Source organism: Miscanthus floridulus, chromosome 1, assembly GCF_019320115.1.
Source record: "Miscanthus floridulus cultivar M001 chromosome 1, ASM1932011v1, whole genome shotgun sequence".
Taxonomy (NCBI): Eukaryota; Viridiplantae; Streptophyta; class Magnoliopsida; order Poales; family Poaceae; genus Miscanthus; species Miscanthus floridulus.
In genome coordinates this window covers 47,824,496-47,848,552 of record NC_089580.1, presented here as the reverse complement: position 1 = coordinate 47,848,552, position 24,057 = coordinate 47,824,496, and the positions used below count along the sequence as shown (strand labels likewise).

The 24,057-nt window shown below is 44.3% G+C and overlaps 1 pseudogene; it reads right to left on the bottom strand.

Annotated features, from left to right (window-relative positions):
* Positions 1-19,050: 19,050 nt before the first annotated feature.
* On the bottom strand, positions 19,051-21,032 carry LOC136456287 (uncharacterized; annotated as a pseudogene).
* Positions 21,033-24,057: the final 3,025 nt, after the last annotated feature.

Sequence of the window (24,057 nt, the reverse complement as noted above, 5' to 3'; positions counted from 1 at the left end):
AAGCTCGAGCTCAAGCCGTCCGGATCCTCTACAAGCGGGGCGTTGAAGTTGTGGTGGTGGAAGAGGAGGACACCACTAGGGAAGTTAAGAGGCTAGAGTCCACCCTTTCCATGGCGATGTAGCAGATCAAGGTTAGTATTGCGTCGGCAATGTCTGTCTGTGTCGTCAAAGATTGGAGTTCTTCATAATCTTGTTGCTTTTGTAGGGCATAGCACGAACTACTGAACAATGGCGACAACTGATCAAGAGGATGGAGCCCCTTGCCGAGAAGAATAGAAAACTAAAGGAGGTGGTGAAGCTGATGGAGAAAAACATCCAGAGGTCCTAGCACGAGAGAGATATTGCCAAATCTAATGCGCGGGACCTGGAATACCAAAAGGGGGCGTTATCCGAGCAGCTGGTGACTGTGTTCAAGCAGTTGCATGGCAGCTCTAAGCAGCTGGAGCATAGCTCTGAGCTACTGAGAAGCCTCTCTAGGCAGAAAAAGGTACTGCGAATCGGTGAACTTGTTCTATATTGCTGAATAGCTTTAATGTTGTTGACGATTGCCACTTTTGTAGAGCAAGATGCGAAGCTTGGCTAGTTGCGTTAGGTCGTCAGTCAACTCCAAGAGGAGGAGAAGAAGGCATCTAGGCAAGCGGAGAAACTGGCTAAGGAGCTAAAAGGTGAGTAGTTCATGGTCGAAGTTGTTGCTTAAGTGACTTATTCGCTTGACGGATCTTCTCGATGCTTGTAGAATACCATCGAAGGACCAAAGCCCAGTTTGACATGCTAGAGCTAGAGGCACAATCCCAGAGGCAAAAGCTCGATGCCATGGTGGCCAGAGTCAGGCCAGTGCTTGACTGCATCGACATAGAGGCAGCTCCTCAGCCCGATGATAGGCCGCCTCATCCGAACACCATCATCAACATGTGTAAGGCGGCGTGGGAGAACTTCAAAAGCTTCAACCGTGATGCCACTATCTCTACCATGACCCATGCCCTGGCAATAGTCCAGTCCCATTACCCTACCATCGATCTATGAGCGATAGGGGCCAGATACGCCAGAGGGACTGGTGCGACAAAGCAGCAGGAGCTTAAAGATGAGGTGGAGGACATGGTGAAGAGGCTGGCTGGAGATGTCGACCTATTCAATGAGGTGGACAGGGAGGGCCAAACATAATGACCTGCTTGGAGAGTGATCTATAACAGCTAGAGAGGATAGTTAAAACACGCAAGGGCCTAGACAATCATTTATGTATGTGTATAAATGTTGTAAAGTGACATGTGCATGTTTATGTAGTTTGCCAGTATTTCGGTGAAAAATCACTATAGTGTTAACCCTAACACGATTATATGTAGTATAAGTAGCGTCTGAGCAGTTAGTTCATTACTGAGCTCTTGGCCTTGGCTAGCCCATATTCCATAACGTCGAGCGTGGAGCCCTGCACGTGTAGGAGGAACAGACATGACTAAGGAACCACAGCCGACCACCCATAACGTAGAGCGTGGAGCCCATAGCATGTGTAGGGAGAGATCGGAGATTGGGTTTTCTCCAAAGAACACAGAGCAAAACGTGTGTTGCTCGGTGGTTGGTGAAATATCTTGGAGATATAGAGAAATATGGTGGAACATTTATGGAGATCACATATTGGAGTTTGTTAAGGAGTAGCTTAGAGCTGGCAACCGCAAATGAAGATTAAACCATATGGAGACAAATTATGGCAACAAAAACTTCATTCATTATGGAGTGGACAGTACATATCTAGAGAGTTTCAAGGATAGAAACATATAAGGTGCTTGATGTGCCATGAATTGGGGATATCGACTCCGTCCAAGTCACATAGCCAGTAGGACCCTGGTCGGATAACCTCTTTGACCACGTAAGGCCCTTCCCAGGGGGATGAGAGCTTGTGCATCCCTTTGGGTTTTTGTTTTCTACGAAGAATGAGGTCGCTGATAGCAAATGAATGACCATTGATGTTGTGGTTGTAGTATCTCTGCAAGCCTTCTAGGTATTTGGCCATATGGATGCAAGTGATTGGGCGTTCTTCTTTGGCCCTATCGACGTCCTCTGTCCGAACAGCTGTGGCTTGCTCTTCATTATAATGTTCCACCCTAGGTGCTTGGAAGACAATATCTACTAGTAGTATGGCTTCTGAGCCATAGACCAAGAAATATGGAGATACACCGGTGCTACGACTAGCTTGAGTGCACAGTCCCTAGACCACAACTAGGAGCTCTTTGAGCCATCTTCCCGGATGCTTTTCCTCTTTTAGATATAACCTCTTTTTGAGGGCATCAAGGATCATGCCATTTGCGTGTTTGACCTGGCCATTGGCTCTAGGATAGGCAACGGAGACATATTTGATGGAGATGCATCGGTCTTCACAGAAGTCCCAAAAATGATGACCAATGAATATAGTTCCAAGGTCGGTGATAATGCTGTTCGGGAGACTAAATCTATGGTTGATATCTTTGAAGAGCTCGACTGCTTTCTTTGCAGTAGCTGAAACAAGCAGTTTGTATTCGATCCACTTGGAGAACTTGTCAATGGTGATGTACATGTACCAGAAACCACCTGGCGTTGGCTTAAAAGGCCCGATCATGTCCAGTCCCTAGCATGTGAAAGTCCAGAAAGCTGGGATGGTCTGTAGTTCTTGTGCCGGCACGTGTATCTACTTAGCAAAAAACTGACATCCTTCATAACATTAGATGAGGTCTTCTACGTCGATGATGGCCGTGGGCCAGTAAAAACTAGCTCAAAAAGCTTTACCGGCCAGGTTTCTTGAGGCCACATCATTGCCACAGGAACCTGAGTGAATTTTAGGAAGTAGTTTCACTCCCTCTTCTTGGGTGATGCATTTCTATAGTATCCCTTCCTTGGCACTTTTCCTCATCAAGTTCCCATCTACCAGCATGTAATGCTTGCTTCGATAGATTAGGCGTTCAATTTTTGTCTTGTCGGTGGTTATGTCGGCACTGGTGAGGTACTTGATGAACTGTTTCCTCTAGTCAGCGACCGGCGAAGGTACTGTAAGTACCAACTGCTCAGTAGGGGGAATTTCTTGAACTTCCTTCTCTTCCTTAATAGATGATGTAAAGAGGTATTGAACGAAGACCCTAGGTGGAATCATGGTGTGAAAAGTGCCAATCTTAGATAGGTGGTCGGTGAGCTAATTTTAATCTCGTACCACATGGTGGTACTCGATACCATAGAACTTCCTTTTGGGTTTCCTAATTTCAGCGCAATATGCGTCCATCTTCTCACTGGAGCAGGACCAGTCTTTGTTGAGCTAGTTGATGACCAGCGTGGAGTCTTCGTATACCATGAGGCATTTGATGCCGAGCTCGATGGCTATACGGAATCCGTGGAGACATGCTCCATATTCGGCGATGTTGTTGGAGGCTAGAAAATGTATTTGGAGAACATATCGAAGCTTGTCTTTGGTTGGCATAATGAATAAAATGCCAGCACCAGCACCGTTGATGTTAAGGGCTCCGACGAAGAGGAGGTTCAGGGCGCTTCCGCCGTCGATGAGTTCTTTCCTAAAAAGCACTTTCCTAATGGTTGCATCAAGAACGAGGGGGAAACACCCTATGTAAGGGATGTCCGCCTACTGGTCGGCCCTACTGAAGGTAATGGGGACCTCAGACCAGGGGCTGTAGCTGGGGTTGGTGACGGTGAGCACACGGCGGGTGGTGAGCTTCCGATCTCTTCTGCTCTCGGCGGCGGCGAGGCCCCCGAAGATGGTGGCAACCACTTTGTCATGATCCTAGAAGGCATTGTTGTTGCCCCTAGGTGGTCAGCGGCCTTTGGCTCTGTCGTTGTTGTTGTCGTCCAACTTTTTAGCCTGGAATTCCTTAGCCAAACCAAGGTAGTCCTTCATCTTATGCTTGCTATTTTTATGGAGAGGGCTTAGGCCTTCGAGAATCTTCTTATATTGCTCATCGTAGTTGCACTTGGTGTGAGGTTCATCAACGGTGGTGACGATGTGGTCTGGTCGATGGCGGCGATATTGACCAGATTTGGACCCTTCTGGCCGGTCACGACCACTGTCACGATGGTGACTGCGGTCGTTGTAGCGGCGGTCGCTGTGGCATCGGTCGTCGGGTCGCTCATCACTTCAGCGAGTTGGGCGATGAGTGTTCGCATCCTCGTTAAAACATAGTTCGGCCTCTTCGGCATCGGTGTACTGATCGATAGTCGTAATCATCTCGCCAATCCCTTTAGGCGGCTTGCAATTGAACTTGAAGAGGAGGTCATGGTGATGGAGTCCTCGGGCGAAGGCGGTGATGACCTCAGCTTCTGTGATGTTTGGAATAGAATTCCTTATCTCAGAAAAGTGTCTGATGTAGCTACGGAGGAGCTCGGATGGCTTCTGGTAGATGCGGTTCAGATCATGCTTGGTGCCCAGCTGAGTACACGTAGCCATGTAGTTGTCGGTGAAGACCTTCTTTAGCTCTTCCTAGGATCTGATGGAGTCTGGGGTGAGGCTTGTGAACTAGTTCATCGTAGTTGGCATGAGCATGATGGGGAGATAGTTCGCCATGATGTTGGTATCTCCCCCGGTGATGTCCACAGCAGTGGCATAAGCTTGTAGCCACTATGTGGGGTTCATCCATCCCTCGTAGGGCTCGACTCCAGTGATTTTGAAACCACGGAGCCACTAGAGTGTTTGGAGTGCTCTCGTGAATGCTCAGGGCCCTTCGGTATCATCACCATCATGATCTACGTCATTGCTAACATTGAGCGGCTAGAGGGCTAACTCCGGATTATTGAACTCTTGATGGTGGCATACTTCTTATTCATGGCAAGAGAAACGACGCTCGTCGATATGACATCACGCGTCTTGGAGATTATTGATGTGTGCTTGGATGTCCTGGTCAACTTCTTGGTCGTGTTGGCAAGGGAGGTTGATGCGGTTGCCCCTAGCTGCCCCCTAGAGAGGTTGTCCATCGTTGCGGTGTTGGTCGGTGAAACGACTTCGGCTAGGGCGATGATTAGATCTCGACATGGCAGATCAGCAAATCAAGTTCATGGAGTAGGAAGGTCTCTGATCCTAGTAGATCTCATTGACCTAGTAGTGCACCGCTTTAAGCATGATGGCGAGCTTGGCGACCTCTGGTGTTTGCGGGAGCTGGGTGAGCTCATTGGCGGCCATGACCAAGTTGATGCTTGGGGTCTTATAGACATCATGGCCATCAACATAGACAAATTCATCGTTGAGGTTGCATTGGAGTGGGTGTGGCCTTCCTTGCGAGTCGAGCTGATCATTACGAGCAGCCTTGACTAGCACAAGGGTAGCCTCATTTGCTCGGCGCTGTGCACGGTTGGCGTTCCTATTGATGTGAGCGGCATGATCCTCCTCGGTTTCCCCATCCTATGGGGGGCTATCAACACTGACATTGAAAATTCTGCCTCCATGGAAGGGAGAGAAAGGAGGTTGTACGGTGGTGGTTTTGGTGACAGTCTCCATAGAGCCCTAGGACTCAGAGTCTGGATTTTCCTCTTGGATGGTTTGGAGGGATGCTTCAGGGCATCAGCCAATGTGTAGCATGTTGATAATCGGCAAGAGCTGGTCAGCGATCTGGTCAATGAGAGGATGGACATCTCAGACCTGGTCGACAAATTTGCCCCTTAGGGCATCTTGGTAGGTGGCGGCGATGCTGGTGAGCCTGAAGGGTAGGGCCAAAACCCTTGGCGTTTCCTAATCAACCTCCGATAGATCTGAATCAGAGGGTGGTCGACGCTGAACCAGAGTGGTCAGAGCCAATTCCATGATGGAGAGGCAATCAATGAGCTTCTGGCCAATCCGATCGATGGATGCGATCAGATCATCATTGTTGATTTGCCTCCTTTGGTAGCTTGGAAGCGGGCGATGAGTTGTCATTGAACACAACCTCGAAGGTGGTTCCGAGATCAGATCTATAGTCATAGGTGTTGGGGTGATCGACGTAGTATTGATCTGCACTAGCTCGATGAGCTCTCCGACTCCATCAGCGTTGATGATCCAGGAGATCGATCCAACTATGAAGATCTAGCTAGACTGTGGGAAGGACAAAGAACCTACAAAACATACTATCTTGTTCGACATGGAAACAACACGCACACCCCTACCTGGCGCATCAACTGTCAATAGAATATCATCGGCAGTCCTCCAAGGGGTATCCCACGAAGGTAGATTGATCGATAGAGATGCATATAATCGAGAACAAGAAGGCAACAGAGACACAAGAGTTAGACAGGTTTGGGCCATCGGCGTAACGTAATACCCTACTCCTATGGTCTATTGGATTGTATTGGCTATCGTATGATAATGCCTATGTTTGGAGGAAGTCCCTGCCTGCCTTATATAGTCTAGGAGGTAGGGTTACAAGTCGGTTAGATCTAGGAGATAACCAGAAAGTAATAACAGATTATAGGAATCATGGGATCATACGTATCCTAACAGATCTCATAGTATCTTCAGAATATCTTCCTGGTGTCTTGTGGGACACGCCGAGCAGCGCCATGCCCCACAAGGCTTCATCTTGTGGGCTGGGCCACCCCTAGGGGTGTAGCCCATGTGGTCTGCCATGGGTATCCGGGGTCATAACCCCCACAGTTAAGATTATCGATGTCAGTCAATGGGGTGAGATCATTTTCCCAAATTTGGTTCAATCTAGAACACTTGACAAAGATATTTAACTCAGTTTGATCTAAGGACAAGCTTCTTCACACCTCTAAATAAGGGTTATCTTGTACCATGTTGAGTTAAACACTTATAGATTATTTTCTAGATCAAACACTAGGTTCACAAGCCTAGAAACATGTCATATACTACCACTAGATCAAGTCAAGCATAGAAGGAATAGTGGTACCATACAAGCATAAAATTCATTTGATTTTCATGAATGAGCCTATAAGACATGAGGAATAACTAAATGCACTAAGCATGTCCTTAGCAAAGGATGTATGCATGCCAATCAACTTTTACGGTTTTACCTTGATTGCTCAAAGGAGAGGCAAGCCATATAATTGGGGGGGGGGTGCATCAACACATATTTGAGAAATCCAATATGTTCAACTCATTCATTAGCTTGCAAAACCTCTTCTCATCCAATGGTTTGGTGAATATGTCGGTAAGTTGATCTTTGGTGCCCACACTCTCAATGCAAATGTCCCCTTTTTGTTGATAATCTCTAATGAAATAGTGGCGGACATCAATGTGCTTTGTTCGTGCATGTTGAACTAGATTGTTGGTTAGCTTGATTGCACTCTCATTATCACATAGCAATGGCACTTTCTTGAACTTGATTCCAAAGTCACTCAAGGTGGCCTTCATCCAAAGTATTTATGCACAACAACTACCAATGGATATGTATTCGGCTTCGGCGGTTGATAATGCAACACTATTTTGCTTCTTTGTTGACCATAAAATAAGTGATCTTCCTAACAATTGACATGTGCCCAAGATGCTCTTCCTTTCAACCTTACATACCGTTTAATCCGAGTTAGAGTAACCAACTATTTCAAAATTTGCTCCTTTGGGATACCACAAATCAACATTTGTGTATGCTTCAAGTACCTCAGTATTCTCTTTGTAGCCTTCAAATGACTTTCTCTTGGTGAGGCTTGAAATCTTGCACACATACACACACTAAATATGACATCCGGCCTTGATGCAGTCACATAGAGTAGACTTCCAATCATAGACCGATACAAATTGATCTATCATGTTACCACTTGCATCACTATCTAAATTTCCATTTGTTCCCATTGGTGTACTAATGGATTTGCTATCACTCATGCCAAACTTCTTAAGCATGTCTTTGATGTACTTGCCTTGACTCATAAATGTACCATTCTTCAATTGCTTGATTTGAAGACCAAGGAAGTAGCTCAACTCTCCAATCATGGACATCTCAAACTCATTAGCCATCATCTTCCCAAACTCTTCATAAAAGTCTTGATTGGTTGATTCAAATATGATGTCATCAACATAGATTTGTAACACAAAAAAGAGTGGTGTCAACCTTACCCATCATGAACCCTTTAGAGAGTAGGAAGTCCCTCAACCTCTCATACCATGCTCTAGGTGCTTGCTTCAAGCCATACAATGCCTTCTTCAACTTGTACACATGGTTGGGTTTCTTATCACCTTCAAAACCGAGAGGTTGCTCAACATAAACTTCTTCATTGATGTAGCCATTGAGAAATGCACTCTTGACATCCATTTAATAGAGCTTGATGTTGTGAGCTCAAGCATAGGCTAGCAAGATTCTAATTGCTTCCAATCTAGCAACCGGGGCATATGTTTCTCCAAAGTTAAGACCTTCAACTTGTGTATAGCCTTGTGCTACCAATCTTGCTTTGTTCCTTACTACTATTCCATCTTGATATTGCTTGTTTCTATAGACCTATTTCATTCTAATCATATTGTGTCCCTTTGGTCTCTCAACTAACTCCCATACTTGGTTTTTTGTGAAGTTGTTTAGCTCTTCATGCATTGCATTCACCCAATCAACATCCTTCAATAATTCATCTATCTTTTTTGGTTCAATGGATGACACAAATGAGAAATGCTCATAAAATAAAGCCAATCTTGATCTTGTTTGCACACCTCTAGAAATATCTCTAATTATAGTGTCCAATGGATGATCTCTTGCAATATGAGTTAGTTGGAGTATTGGAACTTGATTGCTTGTGCTTGCTTGATCAAGGCACATTGTCATGAGAGCCACTTGAACTTGCTTGATTAGTGTCAACTTGCACATTTAAGTTAGAGAGCGCTTGCACTTGATCATCTTCATCAATTACTTGCCTAGGCCTCAAATCATCAACATCCATATTCTCCATGGCATTTAAAAGTTGAAAGCCTCTAACATCTTCCAAGTTCTCATTCACATATTGGGAACCCTTGGTTTCATCAAATTCAATATCATGACCTTCCTCAAGAGTACCACTTGCCAAATTCCAAACTCTATATGCTTTGCTTGTAGTGGAGTATCCAAGTAAGAATCCTTCATCACACTTCTTCTCAAACTTGCCCAATCTAGTGTCTTTCTTCAAGATATAGCATTTTCAACCAAAGACCTAAAAATATGTAGTGTTGGGCTTTCTACCATTCAAGAGCTCATATGGTGTCTTCTCTTTTAATGGGTGACAATACAAGCGGTTACTACAATAGCAAGCCATGTTGATAGCTTTGGCCCAAAAGGATTAACTCTCATTGTACTCACTCAACATTGATCTTGCCATGTCAATCAAGGTTCTATTCTTCCTCTCAATAAGGCCATTTGATTGTAGAGTTTACTTGGCCGAGAATTGATGTCTAATTCCAAATTCATCACACAATTTATCAATTCTATTGTTCTTGAACTCACTATCATTATCACTTCTAACTCTCTTGATGGTTGTCTCAAACTCATTATGAATGCCCTTGACAAATGATTTGAATATTGCAAATACATCACTCTTGTCCATTAAAAAGAATACCCAAGAGTATCTTGTATAGTCATCCACTATCACAAAGCCATATTTGTTACCACTGATGCTAGTATATTGTGTTGGCCCAAACAAATCTATGTGTAACAACTCAAATGCTTTACTAGTGCTCATCATACTTTTCTTAGGATGGATGTTTCCAACTTGTTTGCCGGCTTGACAAGAATTACAAAGCTTATCCTTCTCAAACACAACATCTTTCAATCCTCTAACCAAGTCATGTTTAACCAATATATTCAATTATTTCATTCCAACATGACCAAGCCTTCTATGCCATAACCAACCCATACTAGACTTATTGATCAAGCATGTTCACAATTGAGCTTCACTAGCATTGAAATCAACTAAGTATAGATTCTCATATCTAAAGCCTTTGAAGATCAAGTTAGAGCCATCTACACTTATGATCTCTACATCATCTACCTCAAATATGCATTTGAATCCAAGATCACACAATTGAGCCACGGATAGCAAATTAAAGTTCAATCTCTCTACTAGCAACACATTAGAAATGCTCATGTCATTAGATATTGCAATCTTACCAAGTCCTTTGACCTTGCCTTTGCCATTGTCAACAAAAGTGATACTATCATAACCTTCAATGCCATTAGTATTGATTGAGTTGAACATTCTTGCATCACTGGTTATGTGTTCAGTGCACCCACTATCAAGAACCAAATGCCTTTCTCTAGCTTTGTAATTGATCTATAAAAGAAGATCAATTCTTTTTAGGTACCCAAACTTGCTTAGGTCCTTGAAGGTTAGTCACTAAGCTCTTTGGTACCCAAATGGCTTTATTCTTTGAGCCCATCCATGGTGCACCAATGAACTTAGCCTTCACACCATTTGCACCCTTGGTAAGCACATAGAAAGAATCAAGCTTAATGGAGGATACATTAGCTTGTGACTTCTTATTCATGCACCTTTGCTCTACATGACCAACTTGTTTGCAACTAGTGCAAAACTGACTATTGTTCTTCACAAAACTAGTCTTATGAGGACCAAAGGTCGTCTTACCTTTGTTGGAGGTATAGCCCAATCCCTCTTTGTATAGAGAAGTTCTTTGGCTACCCAAGCACATAAGCAAGCGGTCCTCACCACCATAGGATTTGCCTAAGACGCGAGTGAGCTCATTGACCTCCTTCTTGAGGGTCTCATTCTCAACTATTAGTGAGGAATCATAAGTGAAACCATCACTACTAGATGAGGTAGAAGTGGACGTGCTACAAGAAGGGTTAGTGGGAGCAACAATGATAGGTTTATAGAATGATTCATCAATTATATCACAAGTTAAGCCTACATCACATGTTTTAACATGCTCCTTCACATTTTGCTCATTAAGTAAAGAGGAATGAGCTTTCTCAAGCTTCTTGTGAGCCTTGCCAAGCTTCTCATGGGCTTCCTCTAGCCTCTCATGAGATGCATTGAGTTCATCAAAGGCTTGCTTAAGGGCTTTTAGTTCCTTACACAAGCTTTTGCATTCTCTTCTCTTAATGTCAAAATGTTCTTTAGCATCATCTAACATGTTATGTAGTTCATCCTTAGTTGGTTCATCATCATCACTATCACTTTCATTTTTATTTTCATTATCATGTTCCTCATCACATCCATCATCACAAGTTTGTACCTTAGTGGCCTTAGCCATAAAGCATGGAGTGTCGAAGAGAGAAGGCTTCTCATTGATATTGATGCTTGTAAGAGCCTTCTTCTTGGTGGTCTTGTCATTATCACTATCATCATCATCACTATCCCAAGTGACCACATATGAACCATCCTTCTTCTTCTTCTTGAAGGTCATCTTGTCCTTTTTCTCTTTCTTTTCCTTCTTGTCCTTCTTCTTGCTCTTCTTGTCATCATCATCATTGTCGCTATTGTATGGGTATTAAGCAACAAGATGATCCTTGCTTCCACACTTGAAGCACCTCCTTGACTCTTCCTTGTTCTTGGATGAAGACTTCTTTCTTCTAGCATGGTAGCCCTTCTTCACCATGAACTTGCCAAATCTCTTGATAAAGAGAGTCATCTTCTCACTATCTATCTTATCAAAGCTTAAGTCTTCATCTTCACTTGATGATTCTTGCTTTGCCTTGCCCTTAGATGATATGGCCTTGAATGCCACACTCTTCTTCTTCTCATCTTTCTTCTCCTTTTCTTCCTTCTTATCATCATCTCTATATGTGTCATCGGTCATTATATCTCCCAACACTTGGTTTGGTGTTATGGTATCCAAACCACTTCTCACTAGAATAGTGACCAATGTGCCAAACCTTGATGGCAAGCATCTCAAGAACTTGTGTGAGAATTCCTTGTCTTTCACCTCTTCTCCAAGTGCTTTGAAATCATTTACAAGCATTTGAAGCCTATGGAACATCTCCGGCACACTCTCATCCTCCTTCATCTTGAAGCTTGCAAACTTCTCCTTGAAAATATATGCCTTTGCACCCTTCATGGCTTAAGTGCCCTCAAATGACTCCTTCAACTTCTTTCATGCCTCATGAGCCCTCTCAATATTCTTGATTTGCTCAAATGTTCTCTCATCCAAAGCATCATGAATGACACTAAGAGCAATGCCATTGTTTTGGAGTAGCACCTCTTCGGCGGCGGTGGGAGCCTCCTCATTGGCAATCTCAATCTTGGTCTCCACCACTTTCCACACCTTTCTATTGATTGACTTGATGTATATTACCATCTTAGCCTTCCAATATGGATAGTTTGAGCCATCAAATTGGGGTGGCTTCTTGGTGTTGTTGATTTGAGATATTTTGGCACCGAAGATTGTTAAGCCTCAAATCACGGTGACCACAGCTCTGATACCACTTGAAAGGTCCTAATGGCTAGAGGGGGGGGGGGGGGTAAATAGACTATAAAAATTTCTACAACAACACTTAAGCAATGTGATTAGTCAAATAAACGGCTAAGCGAGTGTTGCGCTAGCCTACTAAAAATACAAGCCACCTACCACAATTCTAGTTGCTATAATCTTTATCCACACAATGGCTATGCCACTACACTAAGTTAGTGAGCTCTCAAAGACTAACTAAAGAGCCTCACTAACCACTAGACCTAATGCAAGCTAGCTCTCAAAACTAATTACACTAAAGAGCTTAGCTTACACACTAGGAATGTAAATAAAAGAGGGGATGGTGATGATTATACAGACATGTCAGGAAGTGAGCCAATCACAAGATGTTCACAATCAATCACAATGAATACCAAGAAATCCTCGGACAATGATGACACATGATTTTTTACTGAGGTTCACTTGCTTGTCGGCAAGCTAGTCGCCGTTGTGGCGATTCACTCACTTGGAGGTTCACACGCTAATTGGCATCACACGCCAAACTCGCAACCGGGTGCCACACAACCAACACAAGATGAGAATCACACAAGCCACAAGCAATCCACTAGAGTACCTTTTGGCTCTCCACCAGGGAAAGGTCAAGAACCCCTCACAATCACCACGATCGGACTAGAGACAAGCACCTTCCTCCGCTCTATGTTCCTCGCTGCTCCAAGCCATCTAGGTGGAGGCAACCACCAAGAGTAACAAGTGAATCCTACAGCAAAATACAAACACCAAGTGCCTCTAGATGCAAACACTCAAGCAATGCACTTGGATTCTTTCCCAATCTTAGAAAGATAATGAATCAATGATAGAGATGAGTGGGTGGACTTTGGCTAAGCTCACAAGGTTGCTATGTCAATGCAAATGGCTAAGAGAGTGAGCTTGAGCCGGCCATGGGGCTTAAATAGAGAGCCTCCATGAATAGAGCCATTGGGCTCCTCACTGTAGCTTTCCTAGGGTGACCGAACACGCCAGTTAGATCGATAGGACGCACCTAGTCTAGCGTCTGGTCATGGGATCTTCGCCACATGTCCCGCCTTCAAATTTGTGCCACCCAATCTCCAATGGCTAACTCGCTCCTACGCTCACGTTAAAGAAGGACCGGACATGGCGATCTAGTGACCGATGTGCCAGCCTCATGTTAGATCAATTCAACACCAGGCGCAGTCAATAGACGACCGGACACGCTGATCAACTCAGCCTCCCAGCGTTAGGCTCCCTAAGTGGCAAAATAGCGACCGGATGTGTTAGGTCTGCCCTGAGTGGACACAGCCGAGCATCAGGTCCACGCAGCCTCAGCCATCCGTGCCATGTCACCATAGGTTATCCTTGACCGAATGCACAAGCATCGCGTTAGGTCACATTTTGACCCTACGTCTGGTCTCTCACTGAGCTAAGCACTTCACTATAAAGAGCTGATCAGACGCACCCGGCTGAGTCCAGTTAGTGAAAGATAGCTCCTCCACCTCACTAACTTCTCCACCCTTCTCAAATGTGCCAACCACCAAATGTATCACCTTGTGCATGTGTGTTAGCTTATTTTCACAAACATTTTCAAGGGTGTTAGCTCTCCACTAAATCCTAAATGCATATGCAATGAGTTAGAGCATCTAGTGGCACTTTGATGATCGCATTTCGATACGAGTTTCACCTCTCTTAATAGTATGGCTATTAATCCTAAATGTGATCATACTCGCTAAGTGTCTTGATCACTAAACTGAAAAACTCCTATCAAGTTTCACCTTTGCCTTGAGCTTTTTATTTTTCTCTTTCTTCTTTTCCAAGTCCAAGCACTTGATCATCACCATGATCACATCATCATCATGATCTTCACCATTGCTCCACCATTTGGAATAGTGCTACCTATCTTATGATCACTTTGATAAACTAGGTTGGCACTTAGGGTTTCATCAATTCACCAAAACTAAATTAGAGCTTTCAACAAGTTATTATAAACCCACTATTGTAAGTGCATCTAGCCCTTTAGTGGGTTTTGGTGAATTGAATGACAACACCATTAAAGGTCTAACAAGTTTGCTAAGTGTTGAACAGCTAGTCCTTGAGCACCTTGTATCCACTGAGCAACACCATCTTAAGCTTGTCCAAGCAATTGAACATGTATCTGGTCAACAGGAGCAGGCATCTGACCAGTTTAACTAGGAGCTAAGTTGTTGAATCAAGCATCCGACCAGTTGAACTGGTAGCCGAGCTATTGAATTGAGCATTCGACCAGTTGAACTGGTAGCCGAGCTATTGAATCAAGCATCCGACCAGTTGAATTAGGAGTTGAGCTATTGAATCGAGCATCTGACCAGTTTAACTTGGAGTGAAATTGATTTTATTGCATACACTTGTGGATTGTGGAATGAGAAGTGTATACAGGTTCAACAAGAAGGCAAAACTAGATGATATTCCACATAATGTTCAAATAAAGGCCAAAATTGTGTATTGTTGTGTTAGAAGATTACGAAAACAATATAGTTCAAGAGAAAGACAACAATGCAAATGGAGTTGATGAAATGGCTTCTATGTTGAGGAATATCATAGTATCATGAGAAAGCAAGCATATTTGGCAAATGTTAAAAGAGACATGAGTAGATGATTTTGGATTGGTCTCAATAATGGCTTGCTTTGCATGAACAAGAGTTTGATAGTGGATTCGCTTTGATCAAGGATTGAAGGATGAGTCAAGAATGCATAAGTGAAGAAATACCAAGCAAAGGTTTAAATGACAAAGGACACAACTCATATTGGATATAAGTTAGTCTCTGTGTTGGTTTGGTTGTATGGATAAAGATTTGGGAAATCACTTTGCATTGCTTTGATCAAGACAGAAGTATGAAGATAGATATTGAAGTGAGTATTAGGAGTGTTAAGCCAAGATGAAGAGGATATAAGGAATCATGAATTGGCTTGACCATATTGATGTTGATTCATATATGTCTTTATGTGAATCAAACTAAAGCTTGATTAATCTCAACATTCATATCTAGAAGATATTCAAGCAAGGATCATACTATTGAAGAAATGGTTTTTCAATGGATGCTTAATATGATGTGACTTGTGTATGGCTTGATAAGGTGAAGATAGCAAGGAAAGGGCTTTGAGGGACTAAGCGAAGGTGAAGGGCAAGCGATGGCTTGAGGACCGAGGTACCATGGCTAAGGTGAAGAAGAGAGTACTTGCATTGAGTCGAGGAACTAATCAAGCTATAAGAAGTCATATTGTGTTGAGGATCAAATCATTAGTAGAAGTGACTTGAAGCCATGAGGTGAACTCATATGTATGGAAATGGTTCAAGTCACATGCTCGAGATATGTTTGATCGAAGAAATGAGACAAAGATGTTTGCAAAGCCTTTATAAAGTGATATTGAGAAAGCAGAAATACATGCGATGGTGGAAACCCCCAATTATAAAAGGATGTGGTGACCAACTCAAAGGTGTTTAAATTCTTTGATGTTTTGAATTTGAGTTAAAGAAAAGCTGTACTATAAAGGAGGATACAATGCACAAGCTTTAATGTGCAACCAAGTGCTCATTTACCCACCAAATATCCTTAAAGCCTCAGCCAAGATAGCAAGATTTGCAATCCTATCTTTTGTGCTGCTTGGCAGGTGAGGCACTGCCGCACCTAAAGAGAGGCACTACCGTAGTGCGACACTACCACGACTCAAGTGACCGTTGGGGCTAGGGGTATTTATACCCTTCCTCTTCCTCCCCAACATCTCTCTTGAACCTTCTGCTCATTCTGGCTCATCCAAAATAGACCACAACAGCTCTCTCTCTCTCCCTCACTCACCATTGGAGCCGCTCAAGCTTCTCCCTTTGAGTCCATTCCAAATCCTAGAGAGTTTGAGCCTCCAAACTGCATTAGAGAGCAACCCCAACTGTTCTTCAACTCCTAGAGCACTTGGTTAGCGTTCAAGCTAGTGGATTGTGTTTGTTACTCTTGGAGCTTGCTCCTAGCTGGATAGAGCATCGTCCGTGGAGCTTGCCAACTTGTGTGGCAGCCCTAGAAGGTTTGTAATCACCTCAATCAGCTAGTGAAATCACCCCTCATTTCAAGAGTTTATTCTCTTGACTTGAGAACGAGGATAAGGTTAAAAGAGACCAAAGCCTTTGTGGCTATCCCAACAACGTGGATATAGGCAAGCCTTAGTGGTGAGCTGAACCACAGGATAAATCGGTGTCTCACTTGTGTTCTTGTGATTTGCACTGCTATACTTGTATTTGTGGCGATTCTAGGATTTGGTGCCGATCTACTTGCTCGTGCACTTCCGCCAACATGTTGCTGGTGGAATGGGCTCTACACTATCCCAGGAACATCAGTAATTTTCTCGATCTACTTTTCCTTGGGTATTTTTTGAATTGTAGTTCGAGCTTGTCTGCAGGAGCAGCAGTGCCGCACTTTTGTGAGGCAGTGCCGCAGTGCGGCAGTGCTGTACCTTGGGAGCAGTAGTGTCGCACCTACAATTTAACTTCCGCTGCGAGTTTATTTTAAACATGCCTATTCACCCCCCTCTAGGCGACATCAAGGTCCTTTCAACTATATAAGCTGGGAAATATGACTAGCTGACAATTGGAGGAGCATTTATTAAAAAGATAAGAGTAGTGACCCAAAGTAAGACAAGCTACACCCTGAGAAACAAATAATTAGAAGAAGCATGGCATAAGTGTCTACTTAGAGGATAAGTTATTATACAACTAATATGTAGGATTTAGGAATGCATTCAAACATAAAAGAGTGACTGCAAGCTACAATTTAAAAACATTAAAAAACTTGACTGAAAAATAAAAAGAAAAACATTGAAAAAATTTATTTAACTAAAACTAAAAGAAATAGTGAAAAAACTGAAATAATGAAACTAAAGTATACACAATGAAAAAAAGAGAAATTAAAATTACCGAAAAATGAAACTGAAAATGACAATAGAAAATCTATATCTAAACCTAATAATAAAGAGGCAAAATTTCCAGCCATTTTTTTCGTCCATCTTTTTTTTGATCCACCTCCCCTTAACTACCGATAGCCGAGAGTTTCTTCTGTCCAGACTTATATATAACTCGTGCTCATATATACGAATTAGAATAGCTCTTGTCTAACGCGATACGGAGTCCGATTCCAAAACGTATTGGGTTATGTATGGTCTATGTTTAACCAAAGAGTCCATACTCATGCACAAAAAAGTCCATACCCAATACGATTACTATATATAGTAAATTCGTTTTTTTTCTTTCCAATTCCGTCATCTGTTTGGCTTTTTTCATTTTTTAGACTATCTCTGATTAGTTATTGTATCTGATCTGTTTTTCATTTTCATATTCGTTCCACTTCTTTTCTTAATTTTCTCTTTTTGTTTTTTCTTCTCTTTTTTCTCTTTTTCTTTTCTTTTCTGGACTATCAGGTCCGTTTCATGTCCTTTCCCTTGTTATTTTGCATGTCATTTTTGTTTTCCGGATTCTATCATGATTTTTCTTATAAACATAAAAATAAATAATAAACACAATATTATGGATCTTTGGATCCTTCATCCTTCCCTAATCCTTAATAATCAAATATTCCTACTACTAAATTATTGATGTAATTTGATTGAGAATAAAAATTATTCTTATTATAACTTAGATCAGCTAATGGTATAATTAATTAAATCATGAACAGAAATCTTGGACAATTTATTGTCCAGTCTGACCAGGAAGCGACAACGGGTGTTGCGCCGCCAGCAGATGTGGCGCCACAGGAGGCGGTGGCGTCCGAGCGGGCACGACGACCTGTTGGGGGTGGGGAGGCGAGCGGAGAAGGAGAAGGGGGTGGGGAGGAGGTGGCGGATGCCGGCGAGGTAGGTGCCGCCGGCGGCAACGACGACGAAGCGGACGTAGCCGCTAGGGCGGAGCCCTAGTGAGCGAGGCGGGCTGCCTACAGGGATTCCTCTTTTCCACTAAACTTTTCCACTTTTTCATGGATAATTAAATATATTTATATATTTGATTAAAAAACAATATATATTTATATATTTCTACTTATTTTGCATGACATAAGGAATTTGTTAATTTGGCTTGCATTATTCCAAATTGCACTTTTATAGACGGTCAAGGGCTGCGCCGACGACGCTTGTTGGGCTGCATCATAGCTCAGTAGCTCTTGGGTATACGGAGGCCGAGTACCAGGTTCACGGGCCCTGATTGGGTCATAGCGTACACGAATCTGACTGAACCCATGTAAAACAGAGAATCGTATAAGACAGCAGCACCCGTGAGACAAATGAGGGGCATCGATCGACATGTACGAAAACATATGAATCCTCTCTGATCTAATCGTTCCTCGGATCAAAGTTAAACTGGTCTCCAAGCTACAGTGTTCTAATTCACAGCTCAACATTTACAACTGAAATCAAAACCGGTAACCAAGAAGGAAGAGTTACGGGCGACAAAGCAAAAGGCACGAAAGTGGCATGTATATATAGGCCAAGAAACCTAGCAAAAATATTGCTCTGTCTGTGTGCAACAATACCAAAATGATGATTTGTTGGGCCATCATGCTTCATGTATTTTATTTACATCTTCTTTTGAGATGTATATATGCGTACACTTCTAATAGCAAAATAACACGCCTCTAAGAGCCCGCTTAACTAGCTAGCTTCCAACGTATAAATAAAAATGGTCCCCACGAACGAAATACAGCATACACCATTTTCGAATTAGGCGACAGGTAATGTACAACCGTACCTCCAACAACTGGCTAGAAAAATCCTCCATAGTAGCTTGAGATTGGCCTCCTGCCACAATTAGATGAAGCGTATAAGCATACGGCGAGTGTTCAAAGTTAAACTCGTGTGTGCGCGCGAGTGGGGTTAAGGTAACAACCGGTGAAAGTTCTCCTCAGACTCCACGGGAAGACATATTGATTGCATATACTACCATTTTCGGCCTTTACAACAGTCAGCTCCACCATTTTCCCAATATTTTCCGCCAGGATTTCGAACAGCTAGTCAAACCAAATTGAAACAAGGTGCACGTGAGTGCAATCACACAACAAATATGCCACTGCCACAAAAAAGATTCAGTTTCATAATTAAACAGTTGTGGAAGTGCCTGCAAATTTGTAGCGACGCGCCTTCTGTTGCATTGAATAATAAGATCCTTTTGCTGTAGTCCCAGTGATAAAACTGTCCGCGATGCCTTGTTGGAGACAAGCATCCAGATAGTAAGATTTTTTTTTTATAAAAAAATGGTAGATTAGATAAATGAATTAACATCACTTATAAGCTATATTATTTACAATTTAATATAGAAACACAAACTACACTTATATTCAACGAGCAATTAATTAATTACAAAACATGAACATGATCTATACATTTGACAAGTAAATCAATGCAAATAATGGACATAGAACATACCAGCTCAACAAGAATACCATCCAACCCTTCATGCAAAGACACAGGGACTTTCACCCAAGGTGAAGATTGGGCATTATGCATATTCACACCTAAAACCCTTATAGTTGGACGACAATACTTCCTGTGTAAAAGAACCATGCAAATAAGACACGAAAAAAAAGCGATGGCTTAGCTTATAAGCCGCTGCGGCTGCAGCTTTTGCTGCTTTAAAAACCTGACCAGGACTGTTCATTGTGCTGGGCCGGCTGTTCTGAACAGCCTCAAAATTCTACTACCAAGCTATAAAAACCAAAGTAGAGAGTTTGCAAAATCTCATTCTCCGGCCTTTTTTTAGCTCAAAACCAACTTGACTTAATTTTAAGCTACTTAATAGCCAAGTAAAAAAGGTCATTGTGCTCAACACTTATCTTTCAGATTCACAAGGTTTATTCCTGATGACTTCATTACGATTAGGGAGTTCCTGTGCATTTGGGTCCCTGGTGTAGGACCAGGTACAACATGTGAAATGCTATTAGGTCTTCTAGCCAACATAAAGGCTACATAACAGGAAAAATGCAAGCTGTTAATTTGGATGAGCACATTATCTTAGGGAAATAGTCTAGTAAGTTGGATCCCATTTATTCTAAAATCTATTGATAGTTTTATATCTTATATGCATCTAACAAAAGATTTTTTCATTCAGAACGCATGAGCTTATTCCCATCTAACACACCAAAAATGGAAGTGATCAATAAATAAGAAGCATACCCTGTATTTTTAAAATGTTCCCAACATCTTAAAATGATGTTGGACGGTAGGAAAGGATTACAAGTCAGACTTTGAAAAACATTCCAACAACCCTCCCATTTCTGTTTATCACTGGACCTCCAATTGCACCCTACTAGGAAATGATGGGTCACAGCTGGGCCCAACCACTGCGCCGCCTGAGGCATTGGCGCGACCTGTGCCATCGGCGGCCCAAGCGATGGCGCCTGGCGCGGGACGAACAGAGGGGGACGTGGCCAAGGGTCCCTTGGAGTCATGGTGCTGGGAGAGAGGTTCGTGTCCACACCGCTAACCCCTTCCGTCGCCGGAGGGGGTGTCCCGGCGGGGACATCACGGCGAGAGAGGTCGACGGCGCTTGGGGCCGGCGAGGAGTCATCCCTGACCCTGACGTCGGTGGGCAGCAGCTCGCCCGCGTGGAGCAAGCCCTACTCCAGTGGACGGATCCGCTAGACCCGGCGCCGACGCTTTTTACCCTTGACGCCGCCGCAAAGAGTATGGAGCGGGAGAGCCTCGATGTAGGGATCGCGTCCGTGCTTGAGGCCCTGGACCACGCCATGGGCACATTGCACGACGTTGTTGTTCCCTTCGGCCGGGCATTGTTTGGTCCTACTTCTTGCCCTTTTCTTTCTCTATATACTTTTTGTATCCTGACCATCATCTCCCTGCAGTTCCTTACAGCTCGCAGCTAGGGGAAATCTTGGTTCCTTCGTCAATAGAAGAAGCCTGGGACCGCCTCGTCGAGGAGGCATGGCTACGCAGGGAGGTTATAGCTCACCTCGTTGCCGCCCAGCAGAGGGTGGTCGAGCTGACTCCCTTTGCTGAGGAGGCGGTCAATCTTCGGTCGTGGGTGGCCGAGGCCCGTCGGGAAGCTGACGAGGCCTAGAAGGCGTTTGAGGCCCTGTCGGTGAGGTCGCGAAAGGATGACAAAGAAGTCGCCAGGGTCAGGAAGGAGCGGGATGATTTGCTCCAGAAGGACGCCGAAACCCACTAGTGGATCCTTGACCTTCTGGGCGAGGTTGAGAAAGAAAGGGATTTGAAGCTGGGAGCTGAGGAGAAGCTCGTGGCCCTAGAGAAAAAGGCGAGCCTGGATGCCGTGGTGGTTGCTCGGCTGCTCAAGGAGCGGGATGAGCTGATCCAAACCATGGAGAGGCTATGCTCGAAACACGATGTGGCTCGTGAGGAGCGTGACTAGGCTTTCCAAGAGCGTGACTAGGCCTACCAAGAGCGCGACGACACGCAGCGGAAGGTTGGCTCCTTCCAGGCCGAGCTTAAAAGGGAGATGACCTGCAAGCTAGAGGGTGAGAGCATTTCTGCTAGGCTGGCTGTGGATCTCGCTGAGGTGAGGAGAAATCTTTAGGCGGAGAGTGATGAGCTCGGTACCCTAAGCGCCGCCCTAGGAGTGGTCTACGATGACCTTGAGGTGGTGTGGTCGGAGGGGACCAGCTCGCTCATTTCTCATGCCGTTGAGATCATGGCTCGGGTGCACCAGCTCGAGAGGAATGACCTTCACGCCAGGGTCAATCAATCCTTTGCAATTGCTCGTTCTCATTATGGGGATAACATCGATTTGGAGGCGATGAGCCATGGCCACACACCCGGTTATGAATTCCATGAGTTGGAGGAGATGGAAATGGCGGTGGCTCCCCTTTCACCGGACCTGACGGATAGGATAGAAGGCATAGTTCTCCCTTGGAGGGGCTAGTTAGTTAAATAGGTCGGGCGATCATTTTTATAATAAGCAGACAAGTTCTGACCCTTTTGTCTCGTTAAAAAAAGCTTTGTTATTTTGTTTGAACAAATTTGTTCTTTCTCCCTTTTTTGTGTAAAAAGGGGTTAATGGGTTTTGGCCCTTCCTGTTGTTAAGACCATAAAGCTCGTGGTGCGGGTGGAAAACTCTGGTCACGCTGGTAAGCAAGAGTGCCGTAGCCACTGGGGCATGGGTTTCTTGCAGTCCGATCAGTTTTTTCCGGCGTTCGTTTCCACAAAACCTTGCCTCTAGTTTTTGACATGAGAAAGGGTTAGGCACGGTGACTATTTCAGAATAGGTATATATATATATATATGCCCTTATCAGCCCTCGAGTGAGACCCGACGCCTTGCCTTTGCCGGGGTCGGGTTTCACTAAAGATCGAGGAGACGATAACGAAACTAGTAGAAGAAAACGTCTCTCGTTTTAGAAATGTTATTCTTAGTTTTCGTACGTATCCCCTCCCTAGGATCTGAGACATTGTTCTGGGACCGCGCATTCGGTCTCCTTGCGAGTCCAACTTTCCTTGAGCCCCCATGCGTAGAAGGGGTCCAGTTGAGGGTCGACTCATCTTTGTGATCGTCACCCCGTCCATGGTTTCCGCAACCAGAGGGGTTGAGTTAACGCCACTTGCCTCAATGGCTCGAGTGTCACGCTCGGTGAGCTCGCTAACGGGTATGTCTGAGTGGAATCTAGGTCCGTCATTCATGACGGGGTCAGCATTGCCCTCATGTGGCATTCCACTGCTCCTTAACCTGCCTCCCGGCAGATGCCTGAGTCATTTCAGAGACCGACTCAGGTGGTCCACTGGCCTCCCCTCGATAGAGATTCTATGGGCTTGGCTCAAGGTTAGGATCGAACGAGAAGGTCGAGATAACCCTGTCCACTTCAGAGCTGGTCGAGCAAAGGCTGTTGGGGCTCATCTGTGTTTTCTCCCCTGGCTCTGTTTGACATGAGGTGGGCTCGAGCCCTTCGTGGGTTAGCCTTCAAACCTTGGTCAGTCGGATTCCTAAGTTAGGGTCAGGCGGCTCGAGCCCCCAAGCCTCATTGGGCTCGGTAGGGGTCGACTGAGTTTTATGCGTCACCCCGTTTGCGGTTTCCACAACTGAAGGGGTTGAGCTAACGACACTTGCCTTGATGGCTCAAGTGTCGTGTTATGTGAGCTAGCTAATGGGCATGTCCGAGTGGAATCCGGGTCCGTTGTTCATGACGGGGTTGGCATAGCCCTCATGTGGCATTCCACTACTCCTTGATCCGCCTCCCGGTAGATGCACGAGTCATTTTGGAGACCGACTCAGGTGGCCCGTTGGCCTCCCCTTGATGAAGATTCTGTGGGCATGGCTCGAGGTTAGGATCGAACGAGAAGGTTGAGATGACCCTGTCTGCTTCTGAGCGGGTCGGGCAAAGGCTGCTAGGGCTCATCTACATTTTCTCCCCTAGCTCTATTTGACATGAGGCAACCTCAAGCCCTTCACGAGCCAGCCTTCGAACCCCGGTCAATTGCCGCTCATGTCGAATGAGACGACTATCGCTTCATGACGTGATGCGAAGGGTTTTGATGCAATAATTGTATATGCGATGCTTGGATGTATGAGAATGGATGAATGAATGCTCATGCACATGGAAAAGTAAAGTGGGGGTTGGTAAGGTTACCTTGATGGCTCGAGTGATGGGTTCGGGGAGCTCTTATTGAATGAGTGGAATCTAGGTCCATCGTTCATGACGGAGTCAGACTAACCCGCACGGGGCATCATGCTGCTCCTTACCTATCTCTCGGCAGTGGCCTGAGCCATCCGATCGACTTGGGCGACCTGCTGGCCTCTCCTCAATGGAG